This window comes from Aquarana catesbeiana, linkage group LG04 (genome assembly GCF_042186555.1).
Source record: "Aquarana catesbeiana isolate 2022-GZ linkage group LG04, ASM4218655v1, whole genome shotgun sequence".
Taxonomy (NCBI): domain Eukaryota; kingdom Metazoa; phylum Chordata; class Amphibia; order Anura; family Ranidae; genus Aquarana; species Aquarana catesbeiana.
This window is the reverse complement of record NC_133327.1, coordinates 164,655,828-164,677,611: the sequence shown is the minus strand read 5'-3', so window position 1 is coordinate 164,677,611 and position 21,784 is coordinate 164,655,828. Positions and strand designations below refer to the sequence as shown.

Here is a 21,784-nt window from a genome sequence, read left to right as displayed (position 1 = left end):
ATATATATATATATACACAGGCACATGTGAATTTATATTCTTCTTTCGGATTTCTGGCACATTTACAAACATGCATATTAGAAATGACATACCACACTGCTATTTATCAGACACCCCCTCATTGCTAATATAGAAACTATGTTGACTTTGGATGATTTCCAACAAAAACTTGTTCTCAAGAAAACACCGCAAAGTGTATGAAGATGCATGTAACCATAGCTATTATGCTACTACTGGAGTAAAAAAAACCTCCAATAAAAATAACCGCAGTGTTACTGTTAAAATAAAAGGACAGCCAATAAAATGTACAAATGTGATAACAGCACGACAGCAGAACATGACAGACTTTATTTAGTAAGGGGAAAAAGCATTGTACAAAATAAAATAACACCATTTAGAACTAATTTCTCAATATTTCTTTTGTCTTAGAACCTTTTGAAGTGTATCTAAACCCAAAACCAAAAATGTGCTATATTACGGCTTACTAGTACTTAGAGCTGCAATTTTCTAAATTTTTACTCTTGCTTTTAGACACCCTCGTTGGGGTATATTTAAAGAAAATTCACATACTGTATCTGTGTCCTGTGAAATTGCATGCACATTCATGTGAATGGGAGCAATATAGAATGGTATTAGACTATTTTCTCTCCAGGTCAAATGTTATTGTTCATACAGAATAGAGTGAATGAGGAAAATTACTGCATTATGACCACCAAATGGAGCTGACGATCATAGGAAATAAATAGTTATTTAGCCTAAATGCACAAAGGTGGAGCAGCTCTTCAGTATCAAATCCCTTTCAGTATCAAATCCCTTTCAGCATCAAACCCTAGTTACACAGCAGCTGGATGCTGTATCAAACAGTACTCACATTTAGGGCTCCAAATACAAGCTTTTAAGAACAAGCACAATCAGACCACAGTGAAAAAACAAATAAAAAGTCAATAACGTTCACAAGCTGGGAAAGTGAATGGAAAGGACACACTCTGGGGCTGATTTACTAAAGGCAAGTAGACTGTGCACTTTGCATAGTGCAGTTGCTTCAGAGCTTAGTAAATGAACAGAAGTTCTGCTGACTTCCATAATCCAATCATGTGCAAGCAAAAATGCTGTTTTTTTTAACTTTCCTTGTACGTGATTGGGTATATTTTGCAAAGCGAAGCTTTACCTCATTTACGAAGCTCTGGAGCAACTGCACCTTGCAAACTGCACAGTCTATATGCCTTTAGTAAATTAACCTTACTATCTCTGGCAGCTCCTCATCAAGAATCTGGGACTCCTTCATGGACATGTAAAGGAGCTAGGGCGCCAGATTAGTATGAGATAAAAACACTTTTTATTCAAGGCTCACTTACATATAAATATCCAGTGCACTGCTCATGTGGCTGGTGCAAATGTGAAAGGACAGCTTGAGCAATATGGATGGACTGGATGACAGCTGTAAGGCACAGGCAGGGAGCCGATGCAAGATGGAGTATCGGTGGCGTCTCAAGCTCTCACTCATACAACTGACAGTACAAGCAGGAGGGATGGGCCACAACGCGTTTCCGAGGCCTCAAGCTCTTTTTCCAGCCGATACTCTGTCTTGGAGCGAGTCCCTGCCTGTGTACTACAGCTGTCCTTCAGTCCATCCGCTGTCCTTGATCATTTGCACCAGCCACATGAGTAATACACTGGATATTGACATCTAAGGGATTCTTAAATAAAAAGTGTTGTTTATATTGCATACTAATTTGGCACCCTGCCCTATTCCTTTACTCACATTTAAAGCTGCATGTGTTCAGGGTGTTCCGAACACAAAAATTAGGCTAACCACCACCGAATCCATAGCAATCAAACACTTAGCCTAGCCCATAGAAATAGCATATAAAATGTATCTAAAGCCAATTTTTCGGATAGAATTGGTAAGGGTTAGAACTTCTTTTTTTTGCTGTTGCCTGTGTCCCGAATAGAAAAATTACATTCTGTATGTGTCCTACTGACCACTGTAAGCAGGACTGAAAGTAAGAGCTTGGTGATTTAATGCAAAATTACATTGTCTGCAGATATCCCACCATACTCACTGAGCTAGACTCCAATGCTACCCTTCAACACCGTCAGAGTGCTAGCTTACAGAAGGGGCTTCTGGATATGATGGAGCATGTGACCCTCCATTTGACAATGCCAATCATCAGACCCAAACACTGTCATGTTAGTGAGCCTGTAAGATCATCTCCTTGTTTAAACCAGCAAACACCAGAATTTAGGCAGACTGGTATGCTACAGAAGGGAAGCAGCAAAGAAGCATGGCTTTTAAAGTCTAAAAGCTTGGACGATCTGTAGATATGTTCACTCTACCCTGACAGGGCAAAGTGATAGTGTGAGTCTTTAACTCACATCATAACACTATGCTTTAAGCTTTAGCTTAAAGCGAACTTAAACCCAAAACCAAAAATGTAATTTATTGCAGCTCACCAATCAGATGTGGTGGCTGCATTCATTTTCATTTTTATTAGGCTTCTTTCCCTCTGTTTTCACCTATTGATTAGGTCAGTAACACACCTCCTGCATTACAGTGTCTACACCATCCATCTGTTTTTGGTGGACAGGACTGGATCGGATGGCGACGGGTGTCAACGGATCCACTGCTCAATAGAGAAAAATGCAGTGTCCAATCAGGTGCACCTGAAATACTGATAGGTTGACCTGATTGGACAGCCTGTGTGAAAGGGGCCTAATACAGCCAACACATCTATGAATTGGTAAGCTGCAATACACTAAATGTTTGCCGTTGGGTTTAATACCATTTTAAGCCTAAAAATGAGCACTTAACCTTAGCCCTCCTCCTAAACATCATTGTTAACATAACCTTTAAAATGAACCCTAAGTATGAAGCTTAATGCCAAACATATCCATTAAACTCAATTGATCCACTAAATCCTCACACTAACTTTAACGTGAACCTAATGTGCGCCCATATCATGAACAGTAAAATGTGTTTGTATATTCTTATAGAGCAGTAAAAGTACTTTTATACAAGCCCTCATTCATATCTGTATTTATAAGCATTGTTGAGAAATTAAATTCTCAACATTCACAACACTGTTGAAATCTTAGAGCTTTCCCTATCACTTTTGGTTGTACTGAATCTTGGCAGCATGTCTGTCTTCCAATGTTAACAATCAGGAGATGTTTCTAAGCAGTTAGAAACCGAATGAAACTTGACTCTGGAGTCTTTGTGGTGATCTTTGAGGATCTTTGCGATTAATACCTAAATAATAATAATACATAAATATATATAATAATAATATATTATATAATATAATAATAAATATTATTAATAATAAACATCTAAAAAGATCAGAGATGGCTTGTTTCAAAACTCTGTTACCTGGTGTTAAGAAAATGTAAATATTTTATTGCCCATACACTTTAACGCCCCCTAATACCCCTAACCTCCAACGTAACCCTGCACATAAAATTTACAACTAAATTAACTCTCCAATACATTCCTAATTTATTGGGACCATTATTAGCAGTGCAAAGAACATGGAACCATTTTTCTGTTTTTAACCTACAGTACATTTGTGTGATTCTTTGCTGCTCTAGCACATCCTTTGACATGTAATGCAATCACTTCTCCAATCACTGTTCTATGCCCACAGCACTGCAGCTCACTGCAGATGTCTTTATTTTCTAACTATATTCATTTAATTTTAGAGACTGCAGTGCACAAGATCTCAGTTTGTGGATGACACCAGCATTTATTATATAGGTAAAGTTGCTTAGATCTCATATGTATGACACCAAGGATGTCAAACACCAGCAGAACTTTATGACTATGTCTTATTGCTTTATATATTGAACTAAAGCAATATGATTAACTGGACAATTACCTTAACAAAACAGTATGTCCATAGGTGTGCCCTGCCTATTGCATTAGGGTGTGCACCCCAAAGCTCAAACAAACATGGGTGTATGTGTGTATGTGTGTATATATATATACTGTATATATACACACACACACACACACATTCTTATAAATAAATGTTTTTTTTTTATGTTATTAAACATGGATTGTGTCAGTAGAGCAGTGGACATGTCAGTAAGGCAGATAATTATGTCAGTAGGACAGTGGATGGTGTCAGCAGTTTTTTCTTTTAATTATTTTATTTGTGTATTTCTTTTTACAATTGTGTTTTTTTTTATTATGTTTTACAATTTCTTTTTAGGAGCCTCATTGGGGGTCTTTGGTGAAATATCAACAGGGGGAATCTGCGCCGCATGGGGTGATTAGGGTGGGCCCAGGGACACCTGGCACACCCCCTGTGCACACCTATGAGTGTACCCAATAAAGTCACCAATGAGGATACATAGATTATCTACATATGACTATGTTACTCTGAAAACTCCTATCTTCATTAGTAAACTAGTCTCCTCTATGCCTCTGAGTCAACGAATATAAAAAAAAGTTATTTGTTCCTAAATCCACAAGTCAAAAACAAAGTTGGGATATTTTAAAAATAACATTTACTCCAAGTATGTGTTTACAAAAAAAAAAGTCTAATCTCTTTAAGTAACATAAATATCTAAATGTATTTTTATATTAGATTATAGTATTCCTTTGGAGTACAGTGCCTTGAAAAAGTATTCATACCCTTTGAAATTTTCCACATTTTGTCATGTTACAACCAAAAACGTAACTTTATTTTATTGGAAATTTTTGTGATAGACCAGCACAACGTGGCACATAACTGTGAAGTGGAAGGAAAATGATAAATGGTTTTAATTTTTTTTTACAAATAAAGATGTGAAAAGTGTGGTGTGCATTTGCATTCAGCCCCCCTGAGTCAATACTTTGTAGAACCATTTTTTCGCTGCAATTACATAAGGGGAATACAAAGACAATGAATTTCAAAAGAGCCAACTTCCCTAAACTATGAGCCTTGCTAGAAGATATAAATTGGGATAATATCTTAGGAACAAAGAACACGGAGGAGAGATGGGTTTGCTTTAAAAGCCTATTAATTAAGGGCATTAGCCAGTGCATCCCATTGGGAAATACAATTAAAAGAGTGAACAAAAGTCCTGGATGGCTTAACTCCAATGTAAAAATGCATATAAAAGCAAAGGAGAAGGCCTTCAAAAAATACAAGGTTGAGGGATCATCATCAGCATTCAGACTTTCCAAAGAATGCAACAAGAAATGTAAGGGTGCAATTAGGGCGGTTAAGATAGAACACGAAAGACACATAGCGAAAAAGAGCAAAAAAATCCCAAGAAATTTTTTAAGTATATAAACAGTAAAAAAGGTAGGACAGACCATATTGGCCCCATAAAGAAGGAGGAAGGAAATCTTGTTACAAAGGATGGGGAGATGGAGAAGGTATTGGATTTATTCTTCTCCTCAGTCTTCATGAGGGAATCGGGGGCTTCAGTAACCAAAACTGCAGTGTTTATCCTCATGACACATCACAGGAAGCACTCTCATGACTAACAGAGGACAGAATTAGAAATAGACTTGGAAAACTTAACATTAATAAGTCACCGGGACCAGATGGCTTGCACCCAAGGGTCCTTAGGGAACTCAGTCAAGTAATTGCCAGACCATTGTTCCAAATTTTTACTGACAGTTTACTGACTGGAATGGTACCAGGTGATTGGAGAAAAGCCAATGTAGCACCAATATTTAAAAAAGGGCCAAAATACATCCCTGGGAATAACAGACCAGTTTGCCTAACATCAATAGTATGCAAGCTCTTGGAGGGGATGATAAGGGACTATATACACGATTTTAGTAATGAAAACTGTATCATTAGCAGTAATCATCATGGATTCATGAAGAATCGTTCTTGCCAAACCAATCAATTAACCTTCTATGAGGAGGTGAGCTGCCATCTAGATAAAGGAAGTTCCATAGACGTGGTGTATCTGGATTTTGCAAAAGCATTTGACACAGTTCCCCATAAGCGTTTACTGTACAAAGTATGATCCATTGGCATGGACCATAGGGTGAGTACATGGATTGAAAACTGGCTACAAGGGTGAGTTCAGAGGGTGGTGATAAATGGGGAGTACTCGGAATGGGCAGGGGTGGAAAGTGGGGTCCCCCAGGGTTCTGTGCTGGGACCAATACTATTTAATTTGTTTATAAATGACCTGAAGGATGGAGTAAACAGTTCAATCTCTGTATTTGCGGATGATACTAAGCTAAGCAGGGCAATAACTTCTCCACAGGATGTGGAAACCTTGCAAGAATATCTGAACAAATTAATGGGGTGGGCAACTACATGGCAAATGAGGTTTAATGTGGAAAAATGTAAAATAATGCATTTGGGTGGCAAAAATATGAATGCAATCTAATCACGGGGGGAGAAACTCTGGAGAAATCAAGGATGGAAAAGGACCTGGGGGTCCTAGTAGATGATTGCATGCCAAGCTGCTGCTAACAAAGCAAACAGAATATTGGCATGCATTAAAAAGGGGAATAACTCAAGAGATAAAGCGATAATTCTCCCACTCTGCAAGACTCTAGTCTGGCCTCACCTGGAGTATGCTGTCCAGTTTTGGGCACCAGTGCTCAGGAAGGAGGTACTGTAAATGGAGCAAGTACAGAGAAGGGCAACAAAGCTAATAAAGGGACTGGAGGATATTAGTTATGAAGAATGGCTATGAGCACTGAACGTATTCTCTCTGGAGAAGAGAGGCTTCAGAGGGGATATGATTTCAATTTACAAATACCATACTGGTGACCCCACGATAGGAATAAAACTTTTTTGCGGAAGGGAGTTTAATAAGACACGTGGCCACTCATTAAAATTAGAAGAAAAGAGGTTTAACCTTAAACTATGTAGAGGGTTATTTACTGTAAGAGCGGTGGTTTTAGCAGGGAGCATCAATAGTTTCAAAAAACTATTAGATAAGCACCTGAACGACCACAACATACAGGTATTATACAATGTAATACTGACATATAATCACACACATAGGTTGGACTTGATGGACTTGTGTCTTTTTTCAACCTCACCTACTATGTAACTATGTAACTATGTCACTTTTTCAAGGCACTGTATGTGCTTTGCATCAGTGGCGGCTGGTGAAGTTTTAGGATGGGGGGCGCCAGACCCCACCCTTCCTTTTTGATCCCTCTCACTTCTCATAAGCCCCACCCCTTATAGAATCCAACCACTCCATCCCCTGTATTCCACTTGCTTCCACCCATGGGTGTCAAGAGTATACAGCTCAGCATCACAGGACAGCGTATACAGCCCCAGCATCACAGGACAGAGTATAGAGCTCAGCATCACTGGACAGAGTATACAGCCCCAGCATCACAGGACAGATTATCTATCTATCTATCTATCTATCTATCTATCTATCTATCTATCTATCTATCTATCTATCTATCTATCTATCTAAAGTGAGTACACCCCTCAAATTTTAGTAAATATTTTATTATACCTTTTCATGTGACAACACTGAAGAAATTACACTTTGCTAAAATGTAAAGTAGTGAGTGCATAGCTTGTATGACAGTGTAAACTTGCTGTCCCCCCAAAATAACTCAACACACAGCCATTATTGTCTAAACCGCTGCCAACAAAAGTGACTACACCCCTAAGTGAAAATGTCCAAATTGGGCCCAAAGTGCCAAAATTTTGTGTGGCCACCATTATTTCCAGTACTGCCTTAACCCTCTTGGGCATGGAGCTCACCAGAGCTTAACAGGTTGCCACGGGAGTGCTCTTCCACTCCTCCATGATGACATCACGGACCTGGTGGTTGTTAGGGACCTTGCGCTTCACCTTCCGTTTGAGGATGCCCCACAAATGCTCAATAGGGTTTAGGTCTGGAGACATGCTTGACCAGTCCATCACCTTTACCAGTCCATCAGCTTCTTTAGCAAGGCAGTGGTCATCTTGGAGGTGTGTTTGGGGTCATTATGTTAGACTACTGCCCTGCATCCCAGTCTCTGAAGGGAGGGGATCATGCTCTTCTTCAGTGTGTCACAGTATATGTTGGCATTCGTGGTTCACTCAATGAACTGTAGTTCCCCAGTGCCGGCAGCACTCATGCAGCCCCAGACCATGACACTCCCACCACCATGCTTGACTGTAGGCAAGACACACACTTTGTACTCCTCACATGGTTGGTGCCACACACGCTTGACACCATCTGAAACAAATATGTTTATCTTGGCCTTATCAGACCACAGAACATGGTTCCAGTAATCCATATACTTAGTTTGCTCGTCTTCAGCAAACTGTTTGCGGGCTTTCTTGTGCATCATCTTTAGAAGAGGCTTCCTTCTGGGACGACAGCCATGCAAACCAATTTGATGCAGTGTGCAGCGTATGGTCTGAGCACTGACAGGCTGCCCCCCCACCTCTTCAACCTCTGCAGCAATGCTAGCAGCACTCATACATCTATTTCCCAAAGACAACTTCTGGATATGACGCTGAGCACATGCACTCAACTTCTTTGGTCGACCATGGAGAGGCCTGTTCTGAGTGGAACCTGTCCTATTAAACCACTGTATGGTCTTGGCCACCGTGCTGCAGCTCAGTTTCAGAGTCTTGGCAATCTTCGTATAGCCTAGACCATCTTTATGTAGAGCAACAATTATTTTTTTCAGATCCTCAGAGAGTTCTTTGCCATGAGGTGCCATGTTGAACTCCCAGTGGCCAGTGAGAGCGATAACACCAATTTTAACACACCTGCTCCCCATTCACACCTGAGACCTTATAACACTAACGAGTCACATGACACCGGGGAAGGAAAATGACTAATTGGGCCTAATTTTTCCATTCTCACTTAGGGGTGTACTCACTTTTGTTGCCAGCGGTTTAGGCATTAACTGGTTCCTGACCAGCCACCTCAGTTATACTCAGGTTGGCTCTCCTTGGCGAGGCGTTGTAGCTGTACGTTGGGCGTGTGGCCACCTAGGGGGCATGCGATTGTGCATCCGGCACACGCACGGTGATTGAATTCACTTAAGAACTGATCAGTCTCCATACCCAGGCCAATGATTTTGGTGATCGGTTCTAGCGAATGGGAGACTGTCCCCTGCCTGTGCAATGTAAACACAGGCAGGGGAAGTTATGTCATCTCCAGTCCTGGAATCCTTTATGATTCCAGAGCGCAGAGAGATGACATAACTTGAGTTGCACCAACACTACACTGACACAGTACACATAGGCACACTTTTAACCCCCCGATCACCCCCCCCAGTTAACCCCTTCACTCCCTGTCACAGTGTCACCAAGTGCAGTTTTCATATTTTTCTTTGATCACTGTACTGGTGTCATTTGTGACACTAATCAGAGTTAGGGCAGTTAGTAGTAGGCCCAGATAGGTTTAGGGTACCCCCCTAAACCCCCTAATAAAGGTTTAACCCCTTGATCAACCCCCAGTTAACCCATTCATCCCCGTGTCACTAATATAGTGTACAGATACCTTTTCAGATTGCTGTATTTAATGTCACGGTTAGCCAGTTAGCTAGTTACTGTCACCGTCAGGTTTTCATAGCATCAGGGTACCTGCCATATATTACTGAATAAAGGTTTAACCCCCTGATCATCCCACAGTACAGGTTTTAGCGTCAGGGTCAGCATAAGCCCCAGGCAGCGTCAGATTAGTGTCAGATTAGTGCCAGTAGCACTAACACCCATGCACGCACCATACACCTCCCTTACTAGTATAGTGTCTGAACGGATCAATATCTTTGATATGATCAGATCTATACTAATGTCCCCAATAGTTTAGGGTTCCCAAAAACACAGCATTAGTGGGATCAGCCCAGATACCTGCTAGCACCTGCTTTAGCTCCTCTGCCCAGCCCACATAAAGTGCAGTATCAATCGATCATAATACACAAAACACACAACTGCAGCGTTCGCAGAGTCAGACCTGATCTCTTTGAATGCTAACAGTTTTTTTGGTAGCGATTTAAGCAGGCTCTGACAATCAGGTGTTCTTTTTGCCTGGGAATCGCACTAGTGTACCAGTAAATTTAGAGGCCACAATGTTCAATCGGAGATACAGTAGTGAATAGGTCTACATGTTTCTGAGCATGACAGATGAGAGTGAAGAGGAAGTCACCCATCTGTCAGATTCAGGCTCAGAATACGAACCGGTAGACAGCAGCGGCACCCTGACAGATAGCTCTGATGACAAAGTAGTGGTCCCTGCTAAGGTCAGGTGTACCCGACCCCATTCTTCTTCTGTTGTTGAGGTGCAAGAACTGCAAGGCTCTCGTATGGAGCAGAGAGCCAGTACTAGTGCCTCTCATCCTTCTGGTGAACTGGCAAGCACCAGAGGCCTAGTACAACCTGGTCCTACATCCAGCACTGCAGTAACACTTGATGACGTGGCGAGTCCCATAAGTACAGTTCAAGCTGGTGCGGTGGCTAGCACAAGTAGCGTCCCACAGCCATCAAGAAGACAAAGACAGGCCCATCGAGCCCATAGTGCCCTTCCTAGTTGATTTTACGTCACTTGATTTTTATTCGCTGTTTTTCACAGAAGATCTCTATAGATATATTGTGGACCAAACCAATTTGTATGCTGGTCAATTCATTACCGCTAATCCCCAGTTGACCCTTGCCAGAGATTGGAAACCTATTACGGTTTCTGAATTAAAGACCTTCCTGGGCCTATCCCTCCTCATAGGCATAACTGAATAGAGTGAGTTGCGGACATATTGGTCCACTGACCCAATTCATCATATGCCCGTGTTCTCTAACTCCATGACCAGGACGCAATACGAGCAGATCTTGCGGTTCATGCATTTTAATGACAATGAATTCTGTCATCCTCGGGGTGACCCTGGATACGGGCAGAAGTGGACGAAGTGATCTGGATAGCCGCACACTGGACAAGATAACAAGTGCCTTTATTAATGAAAAACTGGATCATGGAATGTATAGGACACTACAGCAGGAACGTACAGGAATCAGCCGACTCGTTTCACACTTATAATGAGTGCTTACTCATAGCCTCATGAGCTATGAGTAAGCACTCGTTATAAGTGGAAGACATAGTCACGTGGAGCCCGAGAACTGCCCAGACTACATAGGAAGTGCTGGTAAGATTTTGTGGGACTTGGTGTCACCCTTATTCGGAAAGGGGTACCACTTGTACGTGGACAATTATTACACAAGTGTGCCACTTTTTAGTCACCTTTTTGATTGTGGAATTGGCGCATGTGGCACCGTGTGATCTAATCGCTGGGGCTTCCCCCAATAGCTTGTAGATTCCCGACTTAGATGGGGGGAGAGACCCTGCTTAGGATGTAATAATTTGCTCGCAGTGAAGTGAAGGGATACACGGAATATGACAGTCGAAATTCCAACGGCGACTGGTGTTGTTGAGAAGCCCCTCTGTGTCCACGAATACAACCTTAACATGGGAGGGGTGGACTTAAATGACCAGATGTTGGTGCTGTACTTAATTGCCCCTAAGACCAGGGGCTGGTATAAAAAAGTACCTGTATATTTATTCCAATTGGCTCTGCTGAACGCTTATGTGCTATACAAAGCATCAGGATGAACTGGATCCTTCCTAAAATTCCAGGAAGAGATCATCACAGCCCTTCTGTTTCCAGACAGTGCTGTGCCCCACCTTCCCAATGCAAATGCAGTGAGCTGGCTGCATGAGAGGCATTTTCCATGTGTCTTTCCTGGTACCCCTGCCCAAAGAACACCCCAAAGAGAATGCAGTGTCTGCAGAAAATGCAGATTTAGGAGTGACACACGCTTCTATTGTACCTCCTGTCCTGATCAACCTGGTCTCTGCATCGATGACTGTTTCAAATGCTATCACACACTAGTGGAGTATTGGCGTAGCGTACAGCACTGCACATTCCTAGGGCACACTTACACAGGGTCTCGCAAGATGAGATGGCCATCACATTTTGAGAGAACCTAATCTGGAACTTTTACAGTTTATATAAAAGTGCAAAAAATAAATAAATAAAAAAGCCAAAAATAGTTGTTTTATTTTTCTTCTCTAGCTATTGTTTTCTCTCTCATATTTGCTCTCTATTGTCCTCTCTATTGTTTGATCTCTATTGTTCTATATCTATTGTTCTCTTTCTATTGTTACTGTATTTTATAACTGTAATGTTTTATTTTTACTGTGTTTTATTGTATTTGCTTTGCAGGTATGGTATGTCTTTGTCAGGGCTGGCTCAGCCCTTCCTTCTCTGAGCTGGCCGATCAGCTGTCAGCTAATTGCCAGCTCTCATCTCTCTCCACAGTTAACCAGCTGTTGTGGATCTGCTCGTCAGTCCTGCCTACTTAAAGATCTCACATCACTTCATTCCTGCCTTCGCCTTGGTCACATCACAAGAAACCATCTCCTGCATTCCTGTTTAAAGACTGGCTTTGCCGACATCTCTTCTGGGTCTTTATCCTGCTTGCTGTTCCTCTACTTGGATCCCTGACTTCTGGCCTGGCTGATTACCTGATCTGATTAATGAAATATGGCTTGGCTGACTACCCGATCCAGTTACTGGACTCTGCCTATGCTTTGACTACGCTTACTCTATTTACCTTTTTATTTTTATTAATAAACAAATGTGATTTTACTGTACTTCTGTCTCGGTCTGGTTCATGGTTTCTGACAGTTATACTGTAATGTTACTTTGTTTATGCCATTCAGCCGCAGCATGGGTTTATTTATTCTGACAGCAACAGTGTTTGCTCCCACGATACGTAAAACCGTGACGCCATCGCTGTAGGAAGTGATTACACCACTACAGTTAAAAAAAAGAGCATATATGCCGAAGCATGGGGGCAGGGGTGGAGGAGCGATTTGCCCCTAACATTAGGGGCAGATTGCCCCCATGCTTCGGCATATATTGTTTACTCTTTTTTCGCACAGATTGTTGTTTTATAGAGTTAATATTTTATTATTACCATTGTTTGCCAATCAGCTGCAGTACTGGTTTATTCATATTGACAGCAACAGCGTTTGCTCTCACGATACGTAAATCAGCGACTCCAGCGCTGTAGGAGGTGATTTCACCACCAAAGTTAAAAAAAAAATGGTGCATATATGCCTATCATTGGAAGTGGGTGGATGAAGGGCGATATTCTAGTGGTGGGCATACCCACCAATTAATCTCTTTTTTTCGTTCAACCCACAGGCTGCATGAAAAAAAGGACATTACAATATATGACCAACAAGGACCAGCAACATACTGGTATGTTGTTGGACTTTGAGTGGTTATACCAGAATGATGGCTGCAGGTTTAGGTATCATCTTGGTATCATTCTTTTCAGCCAACGGTTGGCTTTCATGTAAAAGCAATCCTAGTGGCTAATTAGCCTCTAGACTGCTTTTACAAGCAGTGGGAGGGAACATCCCCCCTCCCGCCGATCTTGGTGGGGTCAGATGCTTTGAGGGCAGAGGAGAGATCTAGGGTCTAATAGACCCCAATTTTTTTCAAAAAAAGAGTACCTGTCACTACCTAGCACAACCCCCCCCCCCCAAATGACCCCATTTTGGAAAGTAGACACCCTAAGGTATTTGTTAAGAGGCATGGTGAGTATTTTGAAGCTCTCATTTGTTTTTGAAAATGAAGAAAGAAAAGAAAAAAATGTTTCTTTTCTTTTTTCAACTTTCAAAACTTTGTGACAAAAAGCGAGATCTGCAAAATACTCAACATGCCTCTCAGCAAATAGCTTGTCTACAATAAGGTGTCTACTTTCCAAAATGGGTCATTTGGGGGGGGGGGGTTGTGCTATCTTGGCATTTCATGTCCTCCGTAACTGTGATAGGCAGTGAGGAGTCAAATCAAAAATTTACGCACTTAGAAAGCCTGAAGGCGGTGCTTGGTTTTCGGAGTCCTGTATGCGGTTAGACTGCCAAAAAGTCCCACACATGTGGTATCCCTGTACTCAGGAGAAGCAGCAGAATGTATTTGGGGTGTAATTTCACATATAGCCATGGAATGTGTGAGCAATATATCATTTAGTGACAACTTTGTGTAATTTTTTTTTGTCATTTTTCAATCTCTTGTGACAAAAAAAAAAAATTCAATGGGCTCAACATGCCTCTCAGTAATTTCCTTGGGGTTTCTACTTTCCAAAATGGGGTCATTTGGGGGGGGGGTGGTACTGCCCTGCCATTTTAGTACCTCAAGAAATGAGATAGACATTCATAAACTAAAAGCTGCGTAGATTCCAGAAAATGTACCCTAGTTTGCAGACAGTATACCTTTTGCGCAAACCAATAAATATATGCTTATTGACTTTTTTTTTACTAAAGACATGTGGCTGAATATAGGTGATACTCGAAAAATTAGAATATCGTGCAAAAGTTCATTTATTTCACTAATGCAACTTAAAAGGTGAAACTAAGGTGTCCTTTTATGAAACTGAGATCAGCGGCGATCCCGAGTCTCACCGCTGATCTCAGCTCATTACCAGTTTATGAAACTGAGATAATCAGCGGAGAACATGTTCTCCGCTGATTATCTCAGCACAGTGAGAATTTGTAACTGACTTCACAGAAACGGCCAGTTTATGAAGGTGCGATCTCAGCATCTCACTGGCGATCTGTGGCAGAATTCTCACTTTCTGATTCACCATTTCAGAAGTGGAGAATCAGAGTGAGAAGCCTGAAACTGGCTGATATTCTGGAGAAAGCAAGAAGTCTTTTGACTTCTTTCTTTCACCAAACAGTCAGAGCACACCTTCCCCACCATTACACACCCCAAAACCAGCAGGATAGGAATTTATAGTGTATATATACACGTATATATATATATATAGATATATATCTATATATCTATAGATATATATCTATATATCTATAGATATATAGATCTATATCTATATATCTATATATCTATAGATATATATATATATCTATATATATTTTTTTTTAGATGTTCACGTCTCTGGCTGGGTTCACACTTGTGCGATGCGTGAACCAGCGTGATTCCTGTGCGGGCTTTCACATCGCACCTACATTGACATCTGCGCACCACTGCGGGTGTCAATGTAAAGTTAATGACACCCCCAGATCATTTCACAGATCGCAGTGCGAACTATGTAATGGTGCAGGAATCGGATCGCATGGGTGTTCACACCCATGCGATCCGATTCCAGTGCGGACCAAATAAAGGGTCCTGTACCATTTTGGTGCAAATGCAATATGATTTAGGGCCAGTTCCCACTTCTGCGGTGTCCGAGATCGGATGTGATTCGCACCGCACTGCAGTGCAAAATCACATCCGATCTCTATGCGATGCGATTTCAGCCATACAGATAGTATTGCTAAATTTGCATTGCCCTCGGACCAAACTCTTACAGGACCCTTTTTTTGGTCCACAGCAGATTCGATTCGATTACTGTCCGAGTTTGCAGATCGCACTGCGATATGCGAACTGATTTGGGGGTGTTAACTTTTAGGCCCAGTTCACACTTGTGCGATGCCGGACATCGCACAGGCATCGCATGTTATTCGCAGCACACTGCCATTCACATTACATGCGATGTCTGTGCGGTGCGATATCAGCTGTACAGATAGTATGGCTGATATTGCACTGCATTCGGTGCAAACACGCACAGGACCCTTTTTTCTGTTCGGACCAGAATCGGATCGCATGTGTGTTCACACATATGCGATCCGATTCATGTCCGAACTGTCAGTTCGCAGTGCGATATGCAAGCTGATCTGGGGGTGTCGTTAACAATGTATTGACACTCCCCAGCGATTCGCATATGGCAGTGTGAACTGACATGCGAGTCGGTGCGATGCGGGAACCCGCAGTGGATTCGCAGTGTTCTCGCTTCGCACCAGTTTATCAATTTTTATGTTTATCTATAATGAAATATATTTTATTTTAATTTATTAATAAATATTTATACTTGTATACTTTATTAAAATTATTTTTTTAATGATTATAAATGTATTTTGCATTTATATGAATGGTGTATAGCTGCATTACATATGTGCATTACATTCATTTACTATACACCATTCACATTTAAATAGGGACATGTATGATCTTTAAATATTGATAAAAACAATGTTTTTTTTATAATTAGGTTAATGTATATTGTGTAGGGGGAATTTATCTTTATTATTTTATTAATATGTTGGGGAATAATGTGTGCTGATTTGTGTTAAATTTTTGTATTTTATGGTTCTTCATACTGTAATCCCGCTACATCACACGAGATTATAGTGAGAGGAGCCGTTCTCAGGAGTTCCTGGCGTTTGTAGATCGCTCCTCAACTCAACATGAGAAGCGATCTACACACTTTCATAAACAGGCACTCAGAGGAGAGCGATCTCCTCTGAGAATGCCTGAGAACTGAAAAGCGGTATTTTACCGCACTTTCATAAAAGGACACCTAATATATGAGATAGACTCATTACATGCAAAGCAAGATAGTTCAAGCCGTGATTTGTCATAATTGTGATGATTATGGCTTACAGCTTATGAAGACCCCAAAATCCACAATCTCAGAAAATTAGAATATTACATGCAATCAATAAAACAAGGATTGTACATAGAACAATATCGGACCTCTGAAAAGTATAAGCATGCATACGTACTCAGTACTTGGTTTGGGCCCCTTTTGTAGCAATTACTGCCTCGATGCGGCATGGCATGGAAGCTATTAGCCTGCGGCACTGCTGAGGTTTTCTGGAAGACCAGGATGCTTCAATAGCGGCCTTCAGCTCTTCTGCATTGTTCGGTCTCATGTCTCTCATCTTTCTCTTGGCAATGCCCCATAGATTCTCTATGGGGTTAAGGTCTGGCGAGTTTCCTGGCCAATCAAGCACAGTAATCCCATGGTCATTGAACCAGGTTTTGGTGCTTTTGGCAGTGTGGGCAGGTGCCAAGTCCTGCTGAAAAATGAAGTCAGCATCCCGATAGAGCTCGTCTGCGGAAGGAAGCATGAAGTGCTCCAAAATCTGCTGGTAGACGGCTGCGTTGACCCTGGACTTAATGAAGCACAGTGGACCAACACCAGCAGATGACATGGCTCCCCAAATCAACACAGACTGTGGAAACTTCACACTGGACTTCAAGCATCTTGCAGTGTGTGCCTCTCCAATCTTCCTCCATACTCTGGGTCCTTGGTTTCCAAATGAGATGCAAAATTTGCTCTCATCAGAAAAGAGGACTTTGGACCACTGAGCAACAGACCAGGTCTGTTTTTCCCTAGCCCAGGTAAGACGCTTCTGACATTGTTTGTTGTTCAGGAGTGGCTTGACAAGAGGAATACGACATTTGAAGCCCATGTCCAGGATCCATCTGTGTGTGGTGGCTCTTGATGCACTGACTCCAGCCTCAGTCCACTCCTTGTGAAAGTCCCCAACCCTTTTCCTGACAATCCTGTCCAGGCTGCGGTCATCCCTGCTGCTTGTGCACCTTTTTCTTCCATGCTTTTCTGTTCCACATAACTTTCTATTAACGTGCTTTGATACAGCACTTTGGGAACATCCAACTTCTTTTGCAATTACCTTTTGAGGCTTCCCCTCCTTATGGAGGGTGTCAGTGATGGTTTTCTACACAACTGTCAGGTCAGCAGTCTTTCCCATGATTGTGATTCCTACTGAACCAGATTGAGAGACCATTTAAAGGCTCAGGAACCCTTTACAGGTGTTATGGCTTAATTAGCTGGTTAGAGGGGGACACTTTGAGCCTAGAATATTGCACTTTTTCACAATATTCTAATTTTCTGAGATTGTGGGTTTGGGGTTTTCATGAGCTGTAAGCCATAATCATCACAATTATCACAAATCACGGCTTCGACTATCTTGCTTTGCATGTAATGAATCTATCTCATATATTAGTTTCACCTTTTAAGTTGCATTGGTGAAATAAATTAATTTTTGCACGCTATTCTAATTTTTCGAGTATCACCTGTACATTTTGGACTAAATATATGACTAAAATTGAGTTTATTGGATTTTTTTTTATAACAAAAACTAGAAAATATCATTTTTCTTTCAAAATTTTCAGTCTTTTTACGTTTATATCACAATTAAAAATCGCAGAGGCAATCAAATACCACCAAAAGAAAGCTCTATTGTGCGAAAAAAAGGACGCAAATTTTTCTTTGGGTACAGCATTGCATGACTGCGCAATTACCAGTTAAATCAGCGCAGTGTCAAATTGTAAAAAGTGCTCTGGTCATTAAGGGGACAATTCTTCTGGGGCTTAAGTGATTAATGGCTGTAAGTTGAGTTATTTTGAGGGGACAGCAAATTTACACTGTTATACAAGCTGTACAGTCACTACTTTACATTGTAGCAAAGTGTAATTTCTTCAGTGTTGTCACATGAAAAGATATAATAAAATATTTACAAAAACGTGAGTGTACAGCTGTTGTGAGATATTGTATCTATGCTTTATCTATCGAGCTGTGATTAGAAGATCTTAACAGGAAGCTAGAAACAACTTCTATACACAATATTCTAAATTACATTACTGTCACCACAGCACAAATTACACCATTAACAGTTTAATCTGAGGGGGTAAAGGACATCAGATTACTGATTTAACCTACAGATGAATCAATGTGAAAACTGTGAGCAAACAATACAAGTGCTACAGAAAAAAAATAAAAGTAAAATCAAGCAAAGAATAGGACTAATATATGAATATTTTATTTAATATTACCATCATTTATTAAAATAAATTACACTATTAAAAACCATGCACAAATTTGCTATAAATCATTACAAAAACTGAAGTATGCTTTACATACAGAGCGTATTTTAAAATATGTCAATAAACAAATGTCATAAACTGGTGTGAATTAAAGTGATACTAAAGGTTCTGCTTAAAAAAAAAGAACATGTCATACTTACCTGCTCTGGGCAATGGTTTTGCACAGAGCAGCCACGACCCTTTTCTTGGCTCCTCCCCATGACCAGTGCCCCCAATAGCAAGCCACTTCCTATGGGGGTACTGGTGCATGCTCGCTCCCAAGCCCTGCCCTATGCGTCCATAAGACACATAGAGCCACGGCTCAGCCCCGCTCTCTCCTCATTGGCTCACTGGCTGGGATTGACATCAGTGGGAGCCAATTTCCCCCCGCTGCTGTTTCAGCCAATGAGTAGAGGGAGTCCCAGGACAGCTGAGGCTCTTGTGCACATCTCTGGATCAAGAAGGGGCTCAGGTGGGTATTAGGGGGGCTGTAGAGGGTGCTGAATACAGAAAGTATTTTACCTTAATGCATAGAATGCATGAAGAATAAAAACCTTCAGCATTCTCAACCACTTTAAGAAGGGGCTTAAAATAACCTGGTTGGTCATTTCAATCTAATTCAGCTTTAAACTTACTAGTTTTAGTAAGTCATACCTTAAAGTGTGTGTAAAGTTCTATATATTTATAAATATCTCTTATTTTCTCCCTTTGGTCCAGTAATAAAACCATTGAAAGTGTTTTATTATAGCAGTTTGAAAAGTGGAAAAAAGTAGCTGTTCATCCAGCCAGATATCTTGTTAGCTGATAACAGTACAGAGGCAACAAGTACAGGAAGTTATCAGTTAGCATTGTGCCCTACTATCTCTGAGGACTAAAAAATACCTCCCCTGTTGTTATAGAGAAGAAAGGCAGGTGTTACATAATCCTAGCACACTCCCTGTGCTAGGGTGACAACACTGCTCAGTATGATTATCACTCTAGAACAGGAAGTGTGTTAATGGCAGGATAATCAGATTCAAATCAAGGAAAAAAGTGTGAAAAAAGAAAATGAATGTAACCACCAACTCAAAGGACAGAGAAGCTGCAATACTATAGTTTTCTTGGGTTTAGATTCCCTTTAAAATTATCGTATCACTAGGATAGATTGGGGATGAAAATATGGACTGCAATTTAAAAAATGGGACAAATTTATATTTCAAAGGTCAGTCAACATCTCTAGGTTCTAATGGGAAACAAGCAATTGGATTGTAACATATTCTATGTGTGTATATATAATAAATATGTAATGTTTTGCTCGCTTTGAATACCCAATACATACTAGCAAAAATATATATTTTTAAATTTCTCAAAACATGTGATTGGGTATTCAAGATAAACACATGTTCACCCTGCTTACTAAAATTCAGTGTCCTTTTTGATAAAAAAAAAAAAAAAAAAAAAAAAAAAAACAGTTTCCAAAGTAAACATTTACTTTGCTAGATAAACAGTCTCTAGTTTTAGTTAATCAACCCTAATGATGCTTAATTTACCCAATTTACAGTATCGCAGAATGTTATCAAATGATATCAAAATACATTTTGAATAATTTGCTAATTCCAAAGCAGGGATAATGTTACAAAGTGGAGTAGAAAATGTTTGGAGCCATCTTCCATCATATGATAGTGAGAATGTTAATGAAAAATAAATCTGTATACTCCTGAACTAAATACAGATCTTTAGATAAGTAAAAAATGAATTAAAATGACAGATAACGGTGGCAACCTTCCAAAAGTGAAATCGGTAAAATATAAATTGCTATTGGGAATTTCTCTCCAATTTACACATTTTTCCTATGTTAAATAATCCCCCATTCTCTGTCTATCTTCAGAGTACTCATTTGTAATGAACGAGCACGAGCGCAACAGAGAAAATGTAAAATACAACATACACATGGTTGAAATAAACTATTATGACATAGTAAGTCTCCTGAAACGACATACAATTCTTTAGAGAGAAAAAAGAAAAGTAGGCTTGCAAAATCATTAGATTCAAATGTAGTTTTACTGTCTCCAAAGAAAACTTAGGAAAGGAAGTCATTGCTTACTTGTTTTATAGCTTGAGAATACCAGGAGACAACCTGGAAGAAATGTCAGTTAATCCTTGACACGCTCTCTTTCTCTGTATCAAAAATGAGTAAAATTGTGCAAGTAATGTACAAAGATTGATGATCAGGAGATTTGCTTATTCCTTACCTTGGTGCGTAGGATCCAGCACTGAGGTGTCAGTTTACAGGCTGAACTGTACTGAGAGGATGAGCAGACGGAGAAGCATTTGTGCTTTATAAAGAAGTACAGTATTTTTTTTCTGATCATGTACTCACAGCTGTGCAGCAGTTCAGTGCAGCTCTATGCCTTATCCTCCACATCAATTGTAAGTCACACCTCTGCTGATCTCATCTTACAGTGTCTTGGAAAACATGGGATGGACATAGATTTGTAGAAATGAAAATGAAAAAAATTTGGGTCTTTAAGGGGCATGCACATTATCTTTTACTTATACAAATTGGCATTTAGTTATATCCAGTTCGGCTCCAGAGCAATTTATTTTATTTGTCGCATACATGTAAAAATTATCGCCAAAAACGATGGTGCTCAAAAATCACCATGGGTGATACTTTAAAAGCCTTTACAGTTTATCAGTTTAGAGTTAACTAGAAGCTCTTGTGCTAGAATTATTGTTCTCACTCTGATGTTTGCGGCCATATGTCAAATGTATGGTTTGTAGAATTGGGCGAACAGTTCAAGTCGAGCAATAGTTTGGCCCAGACATTGCCTGTTCGCCTGTTCGGCGAACACCTGAATTTGCAGGGAGCTGGGAGGAATGTTCGCCCGCTGGGAGCCCCACAATGCACTGTACAGTGCATACTAAACCCTGATTGGGCAAAGCTTTGTCCAATCAGGGCACAGTGAATAGCTGGTTGTTAAAGCAGAACTTCAGTCATTTTTTCATCTTTCCATCATTTAAATCCTCATGCTCTGAAGAAGCTTGGGTTACAAGCGAAACATGTAAGCAAGTAAGACATACTCACATGTCTCCAGCGATGTGAACACTGACCTGTCCATCCACCTGGCAAACCCAGATCAC

At 40.6% G+C, this 21,784-nt stretch overlaps 1 protein-coding gene across 1 annotated transcript in view; it reads right to left on the bottom strand.

Annotated features, from left to right (window-relative positions):
- The window catches only part of AGTR1 (angiotensin II receptor type 1), a 219,941-nt gene extending 198,834 nt beyond the window's left edge, over nt 1-21,107 (bottom strand). Inside the window, exon 1 of the mRNA XM_073625901.1 lies at nt 20,893-21,107. The gene's annotated coding sequence lies outside the window, so the exon portion shown is untranslated. The remainder of the gene's footprint in view (nt 1-20,892) is intronic.
- Nucleotides 21,108-21,784: the final 677 nt, after the last annotated feature.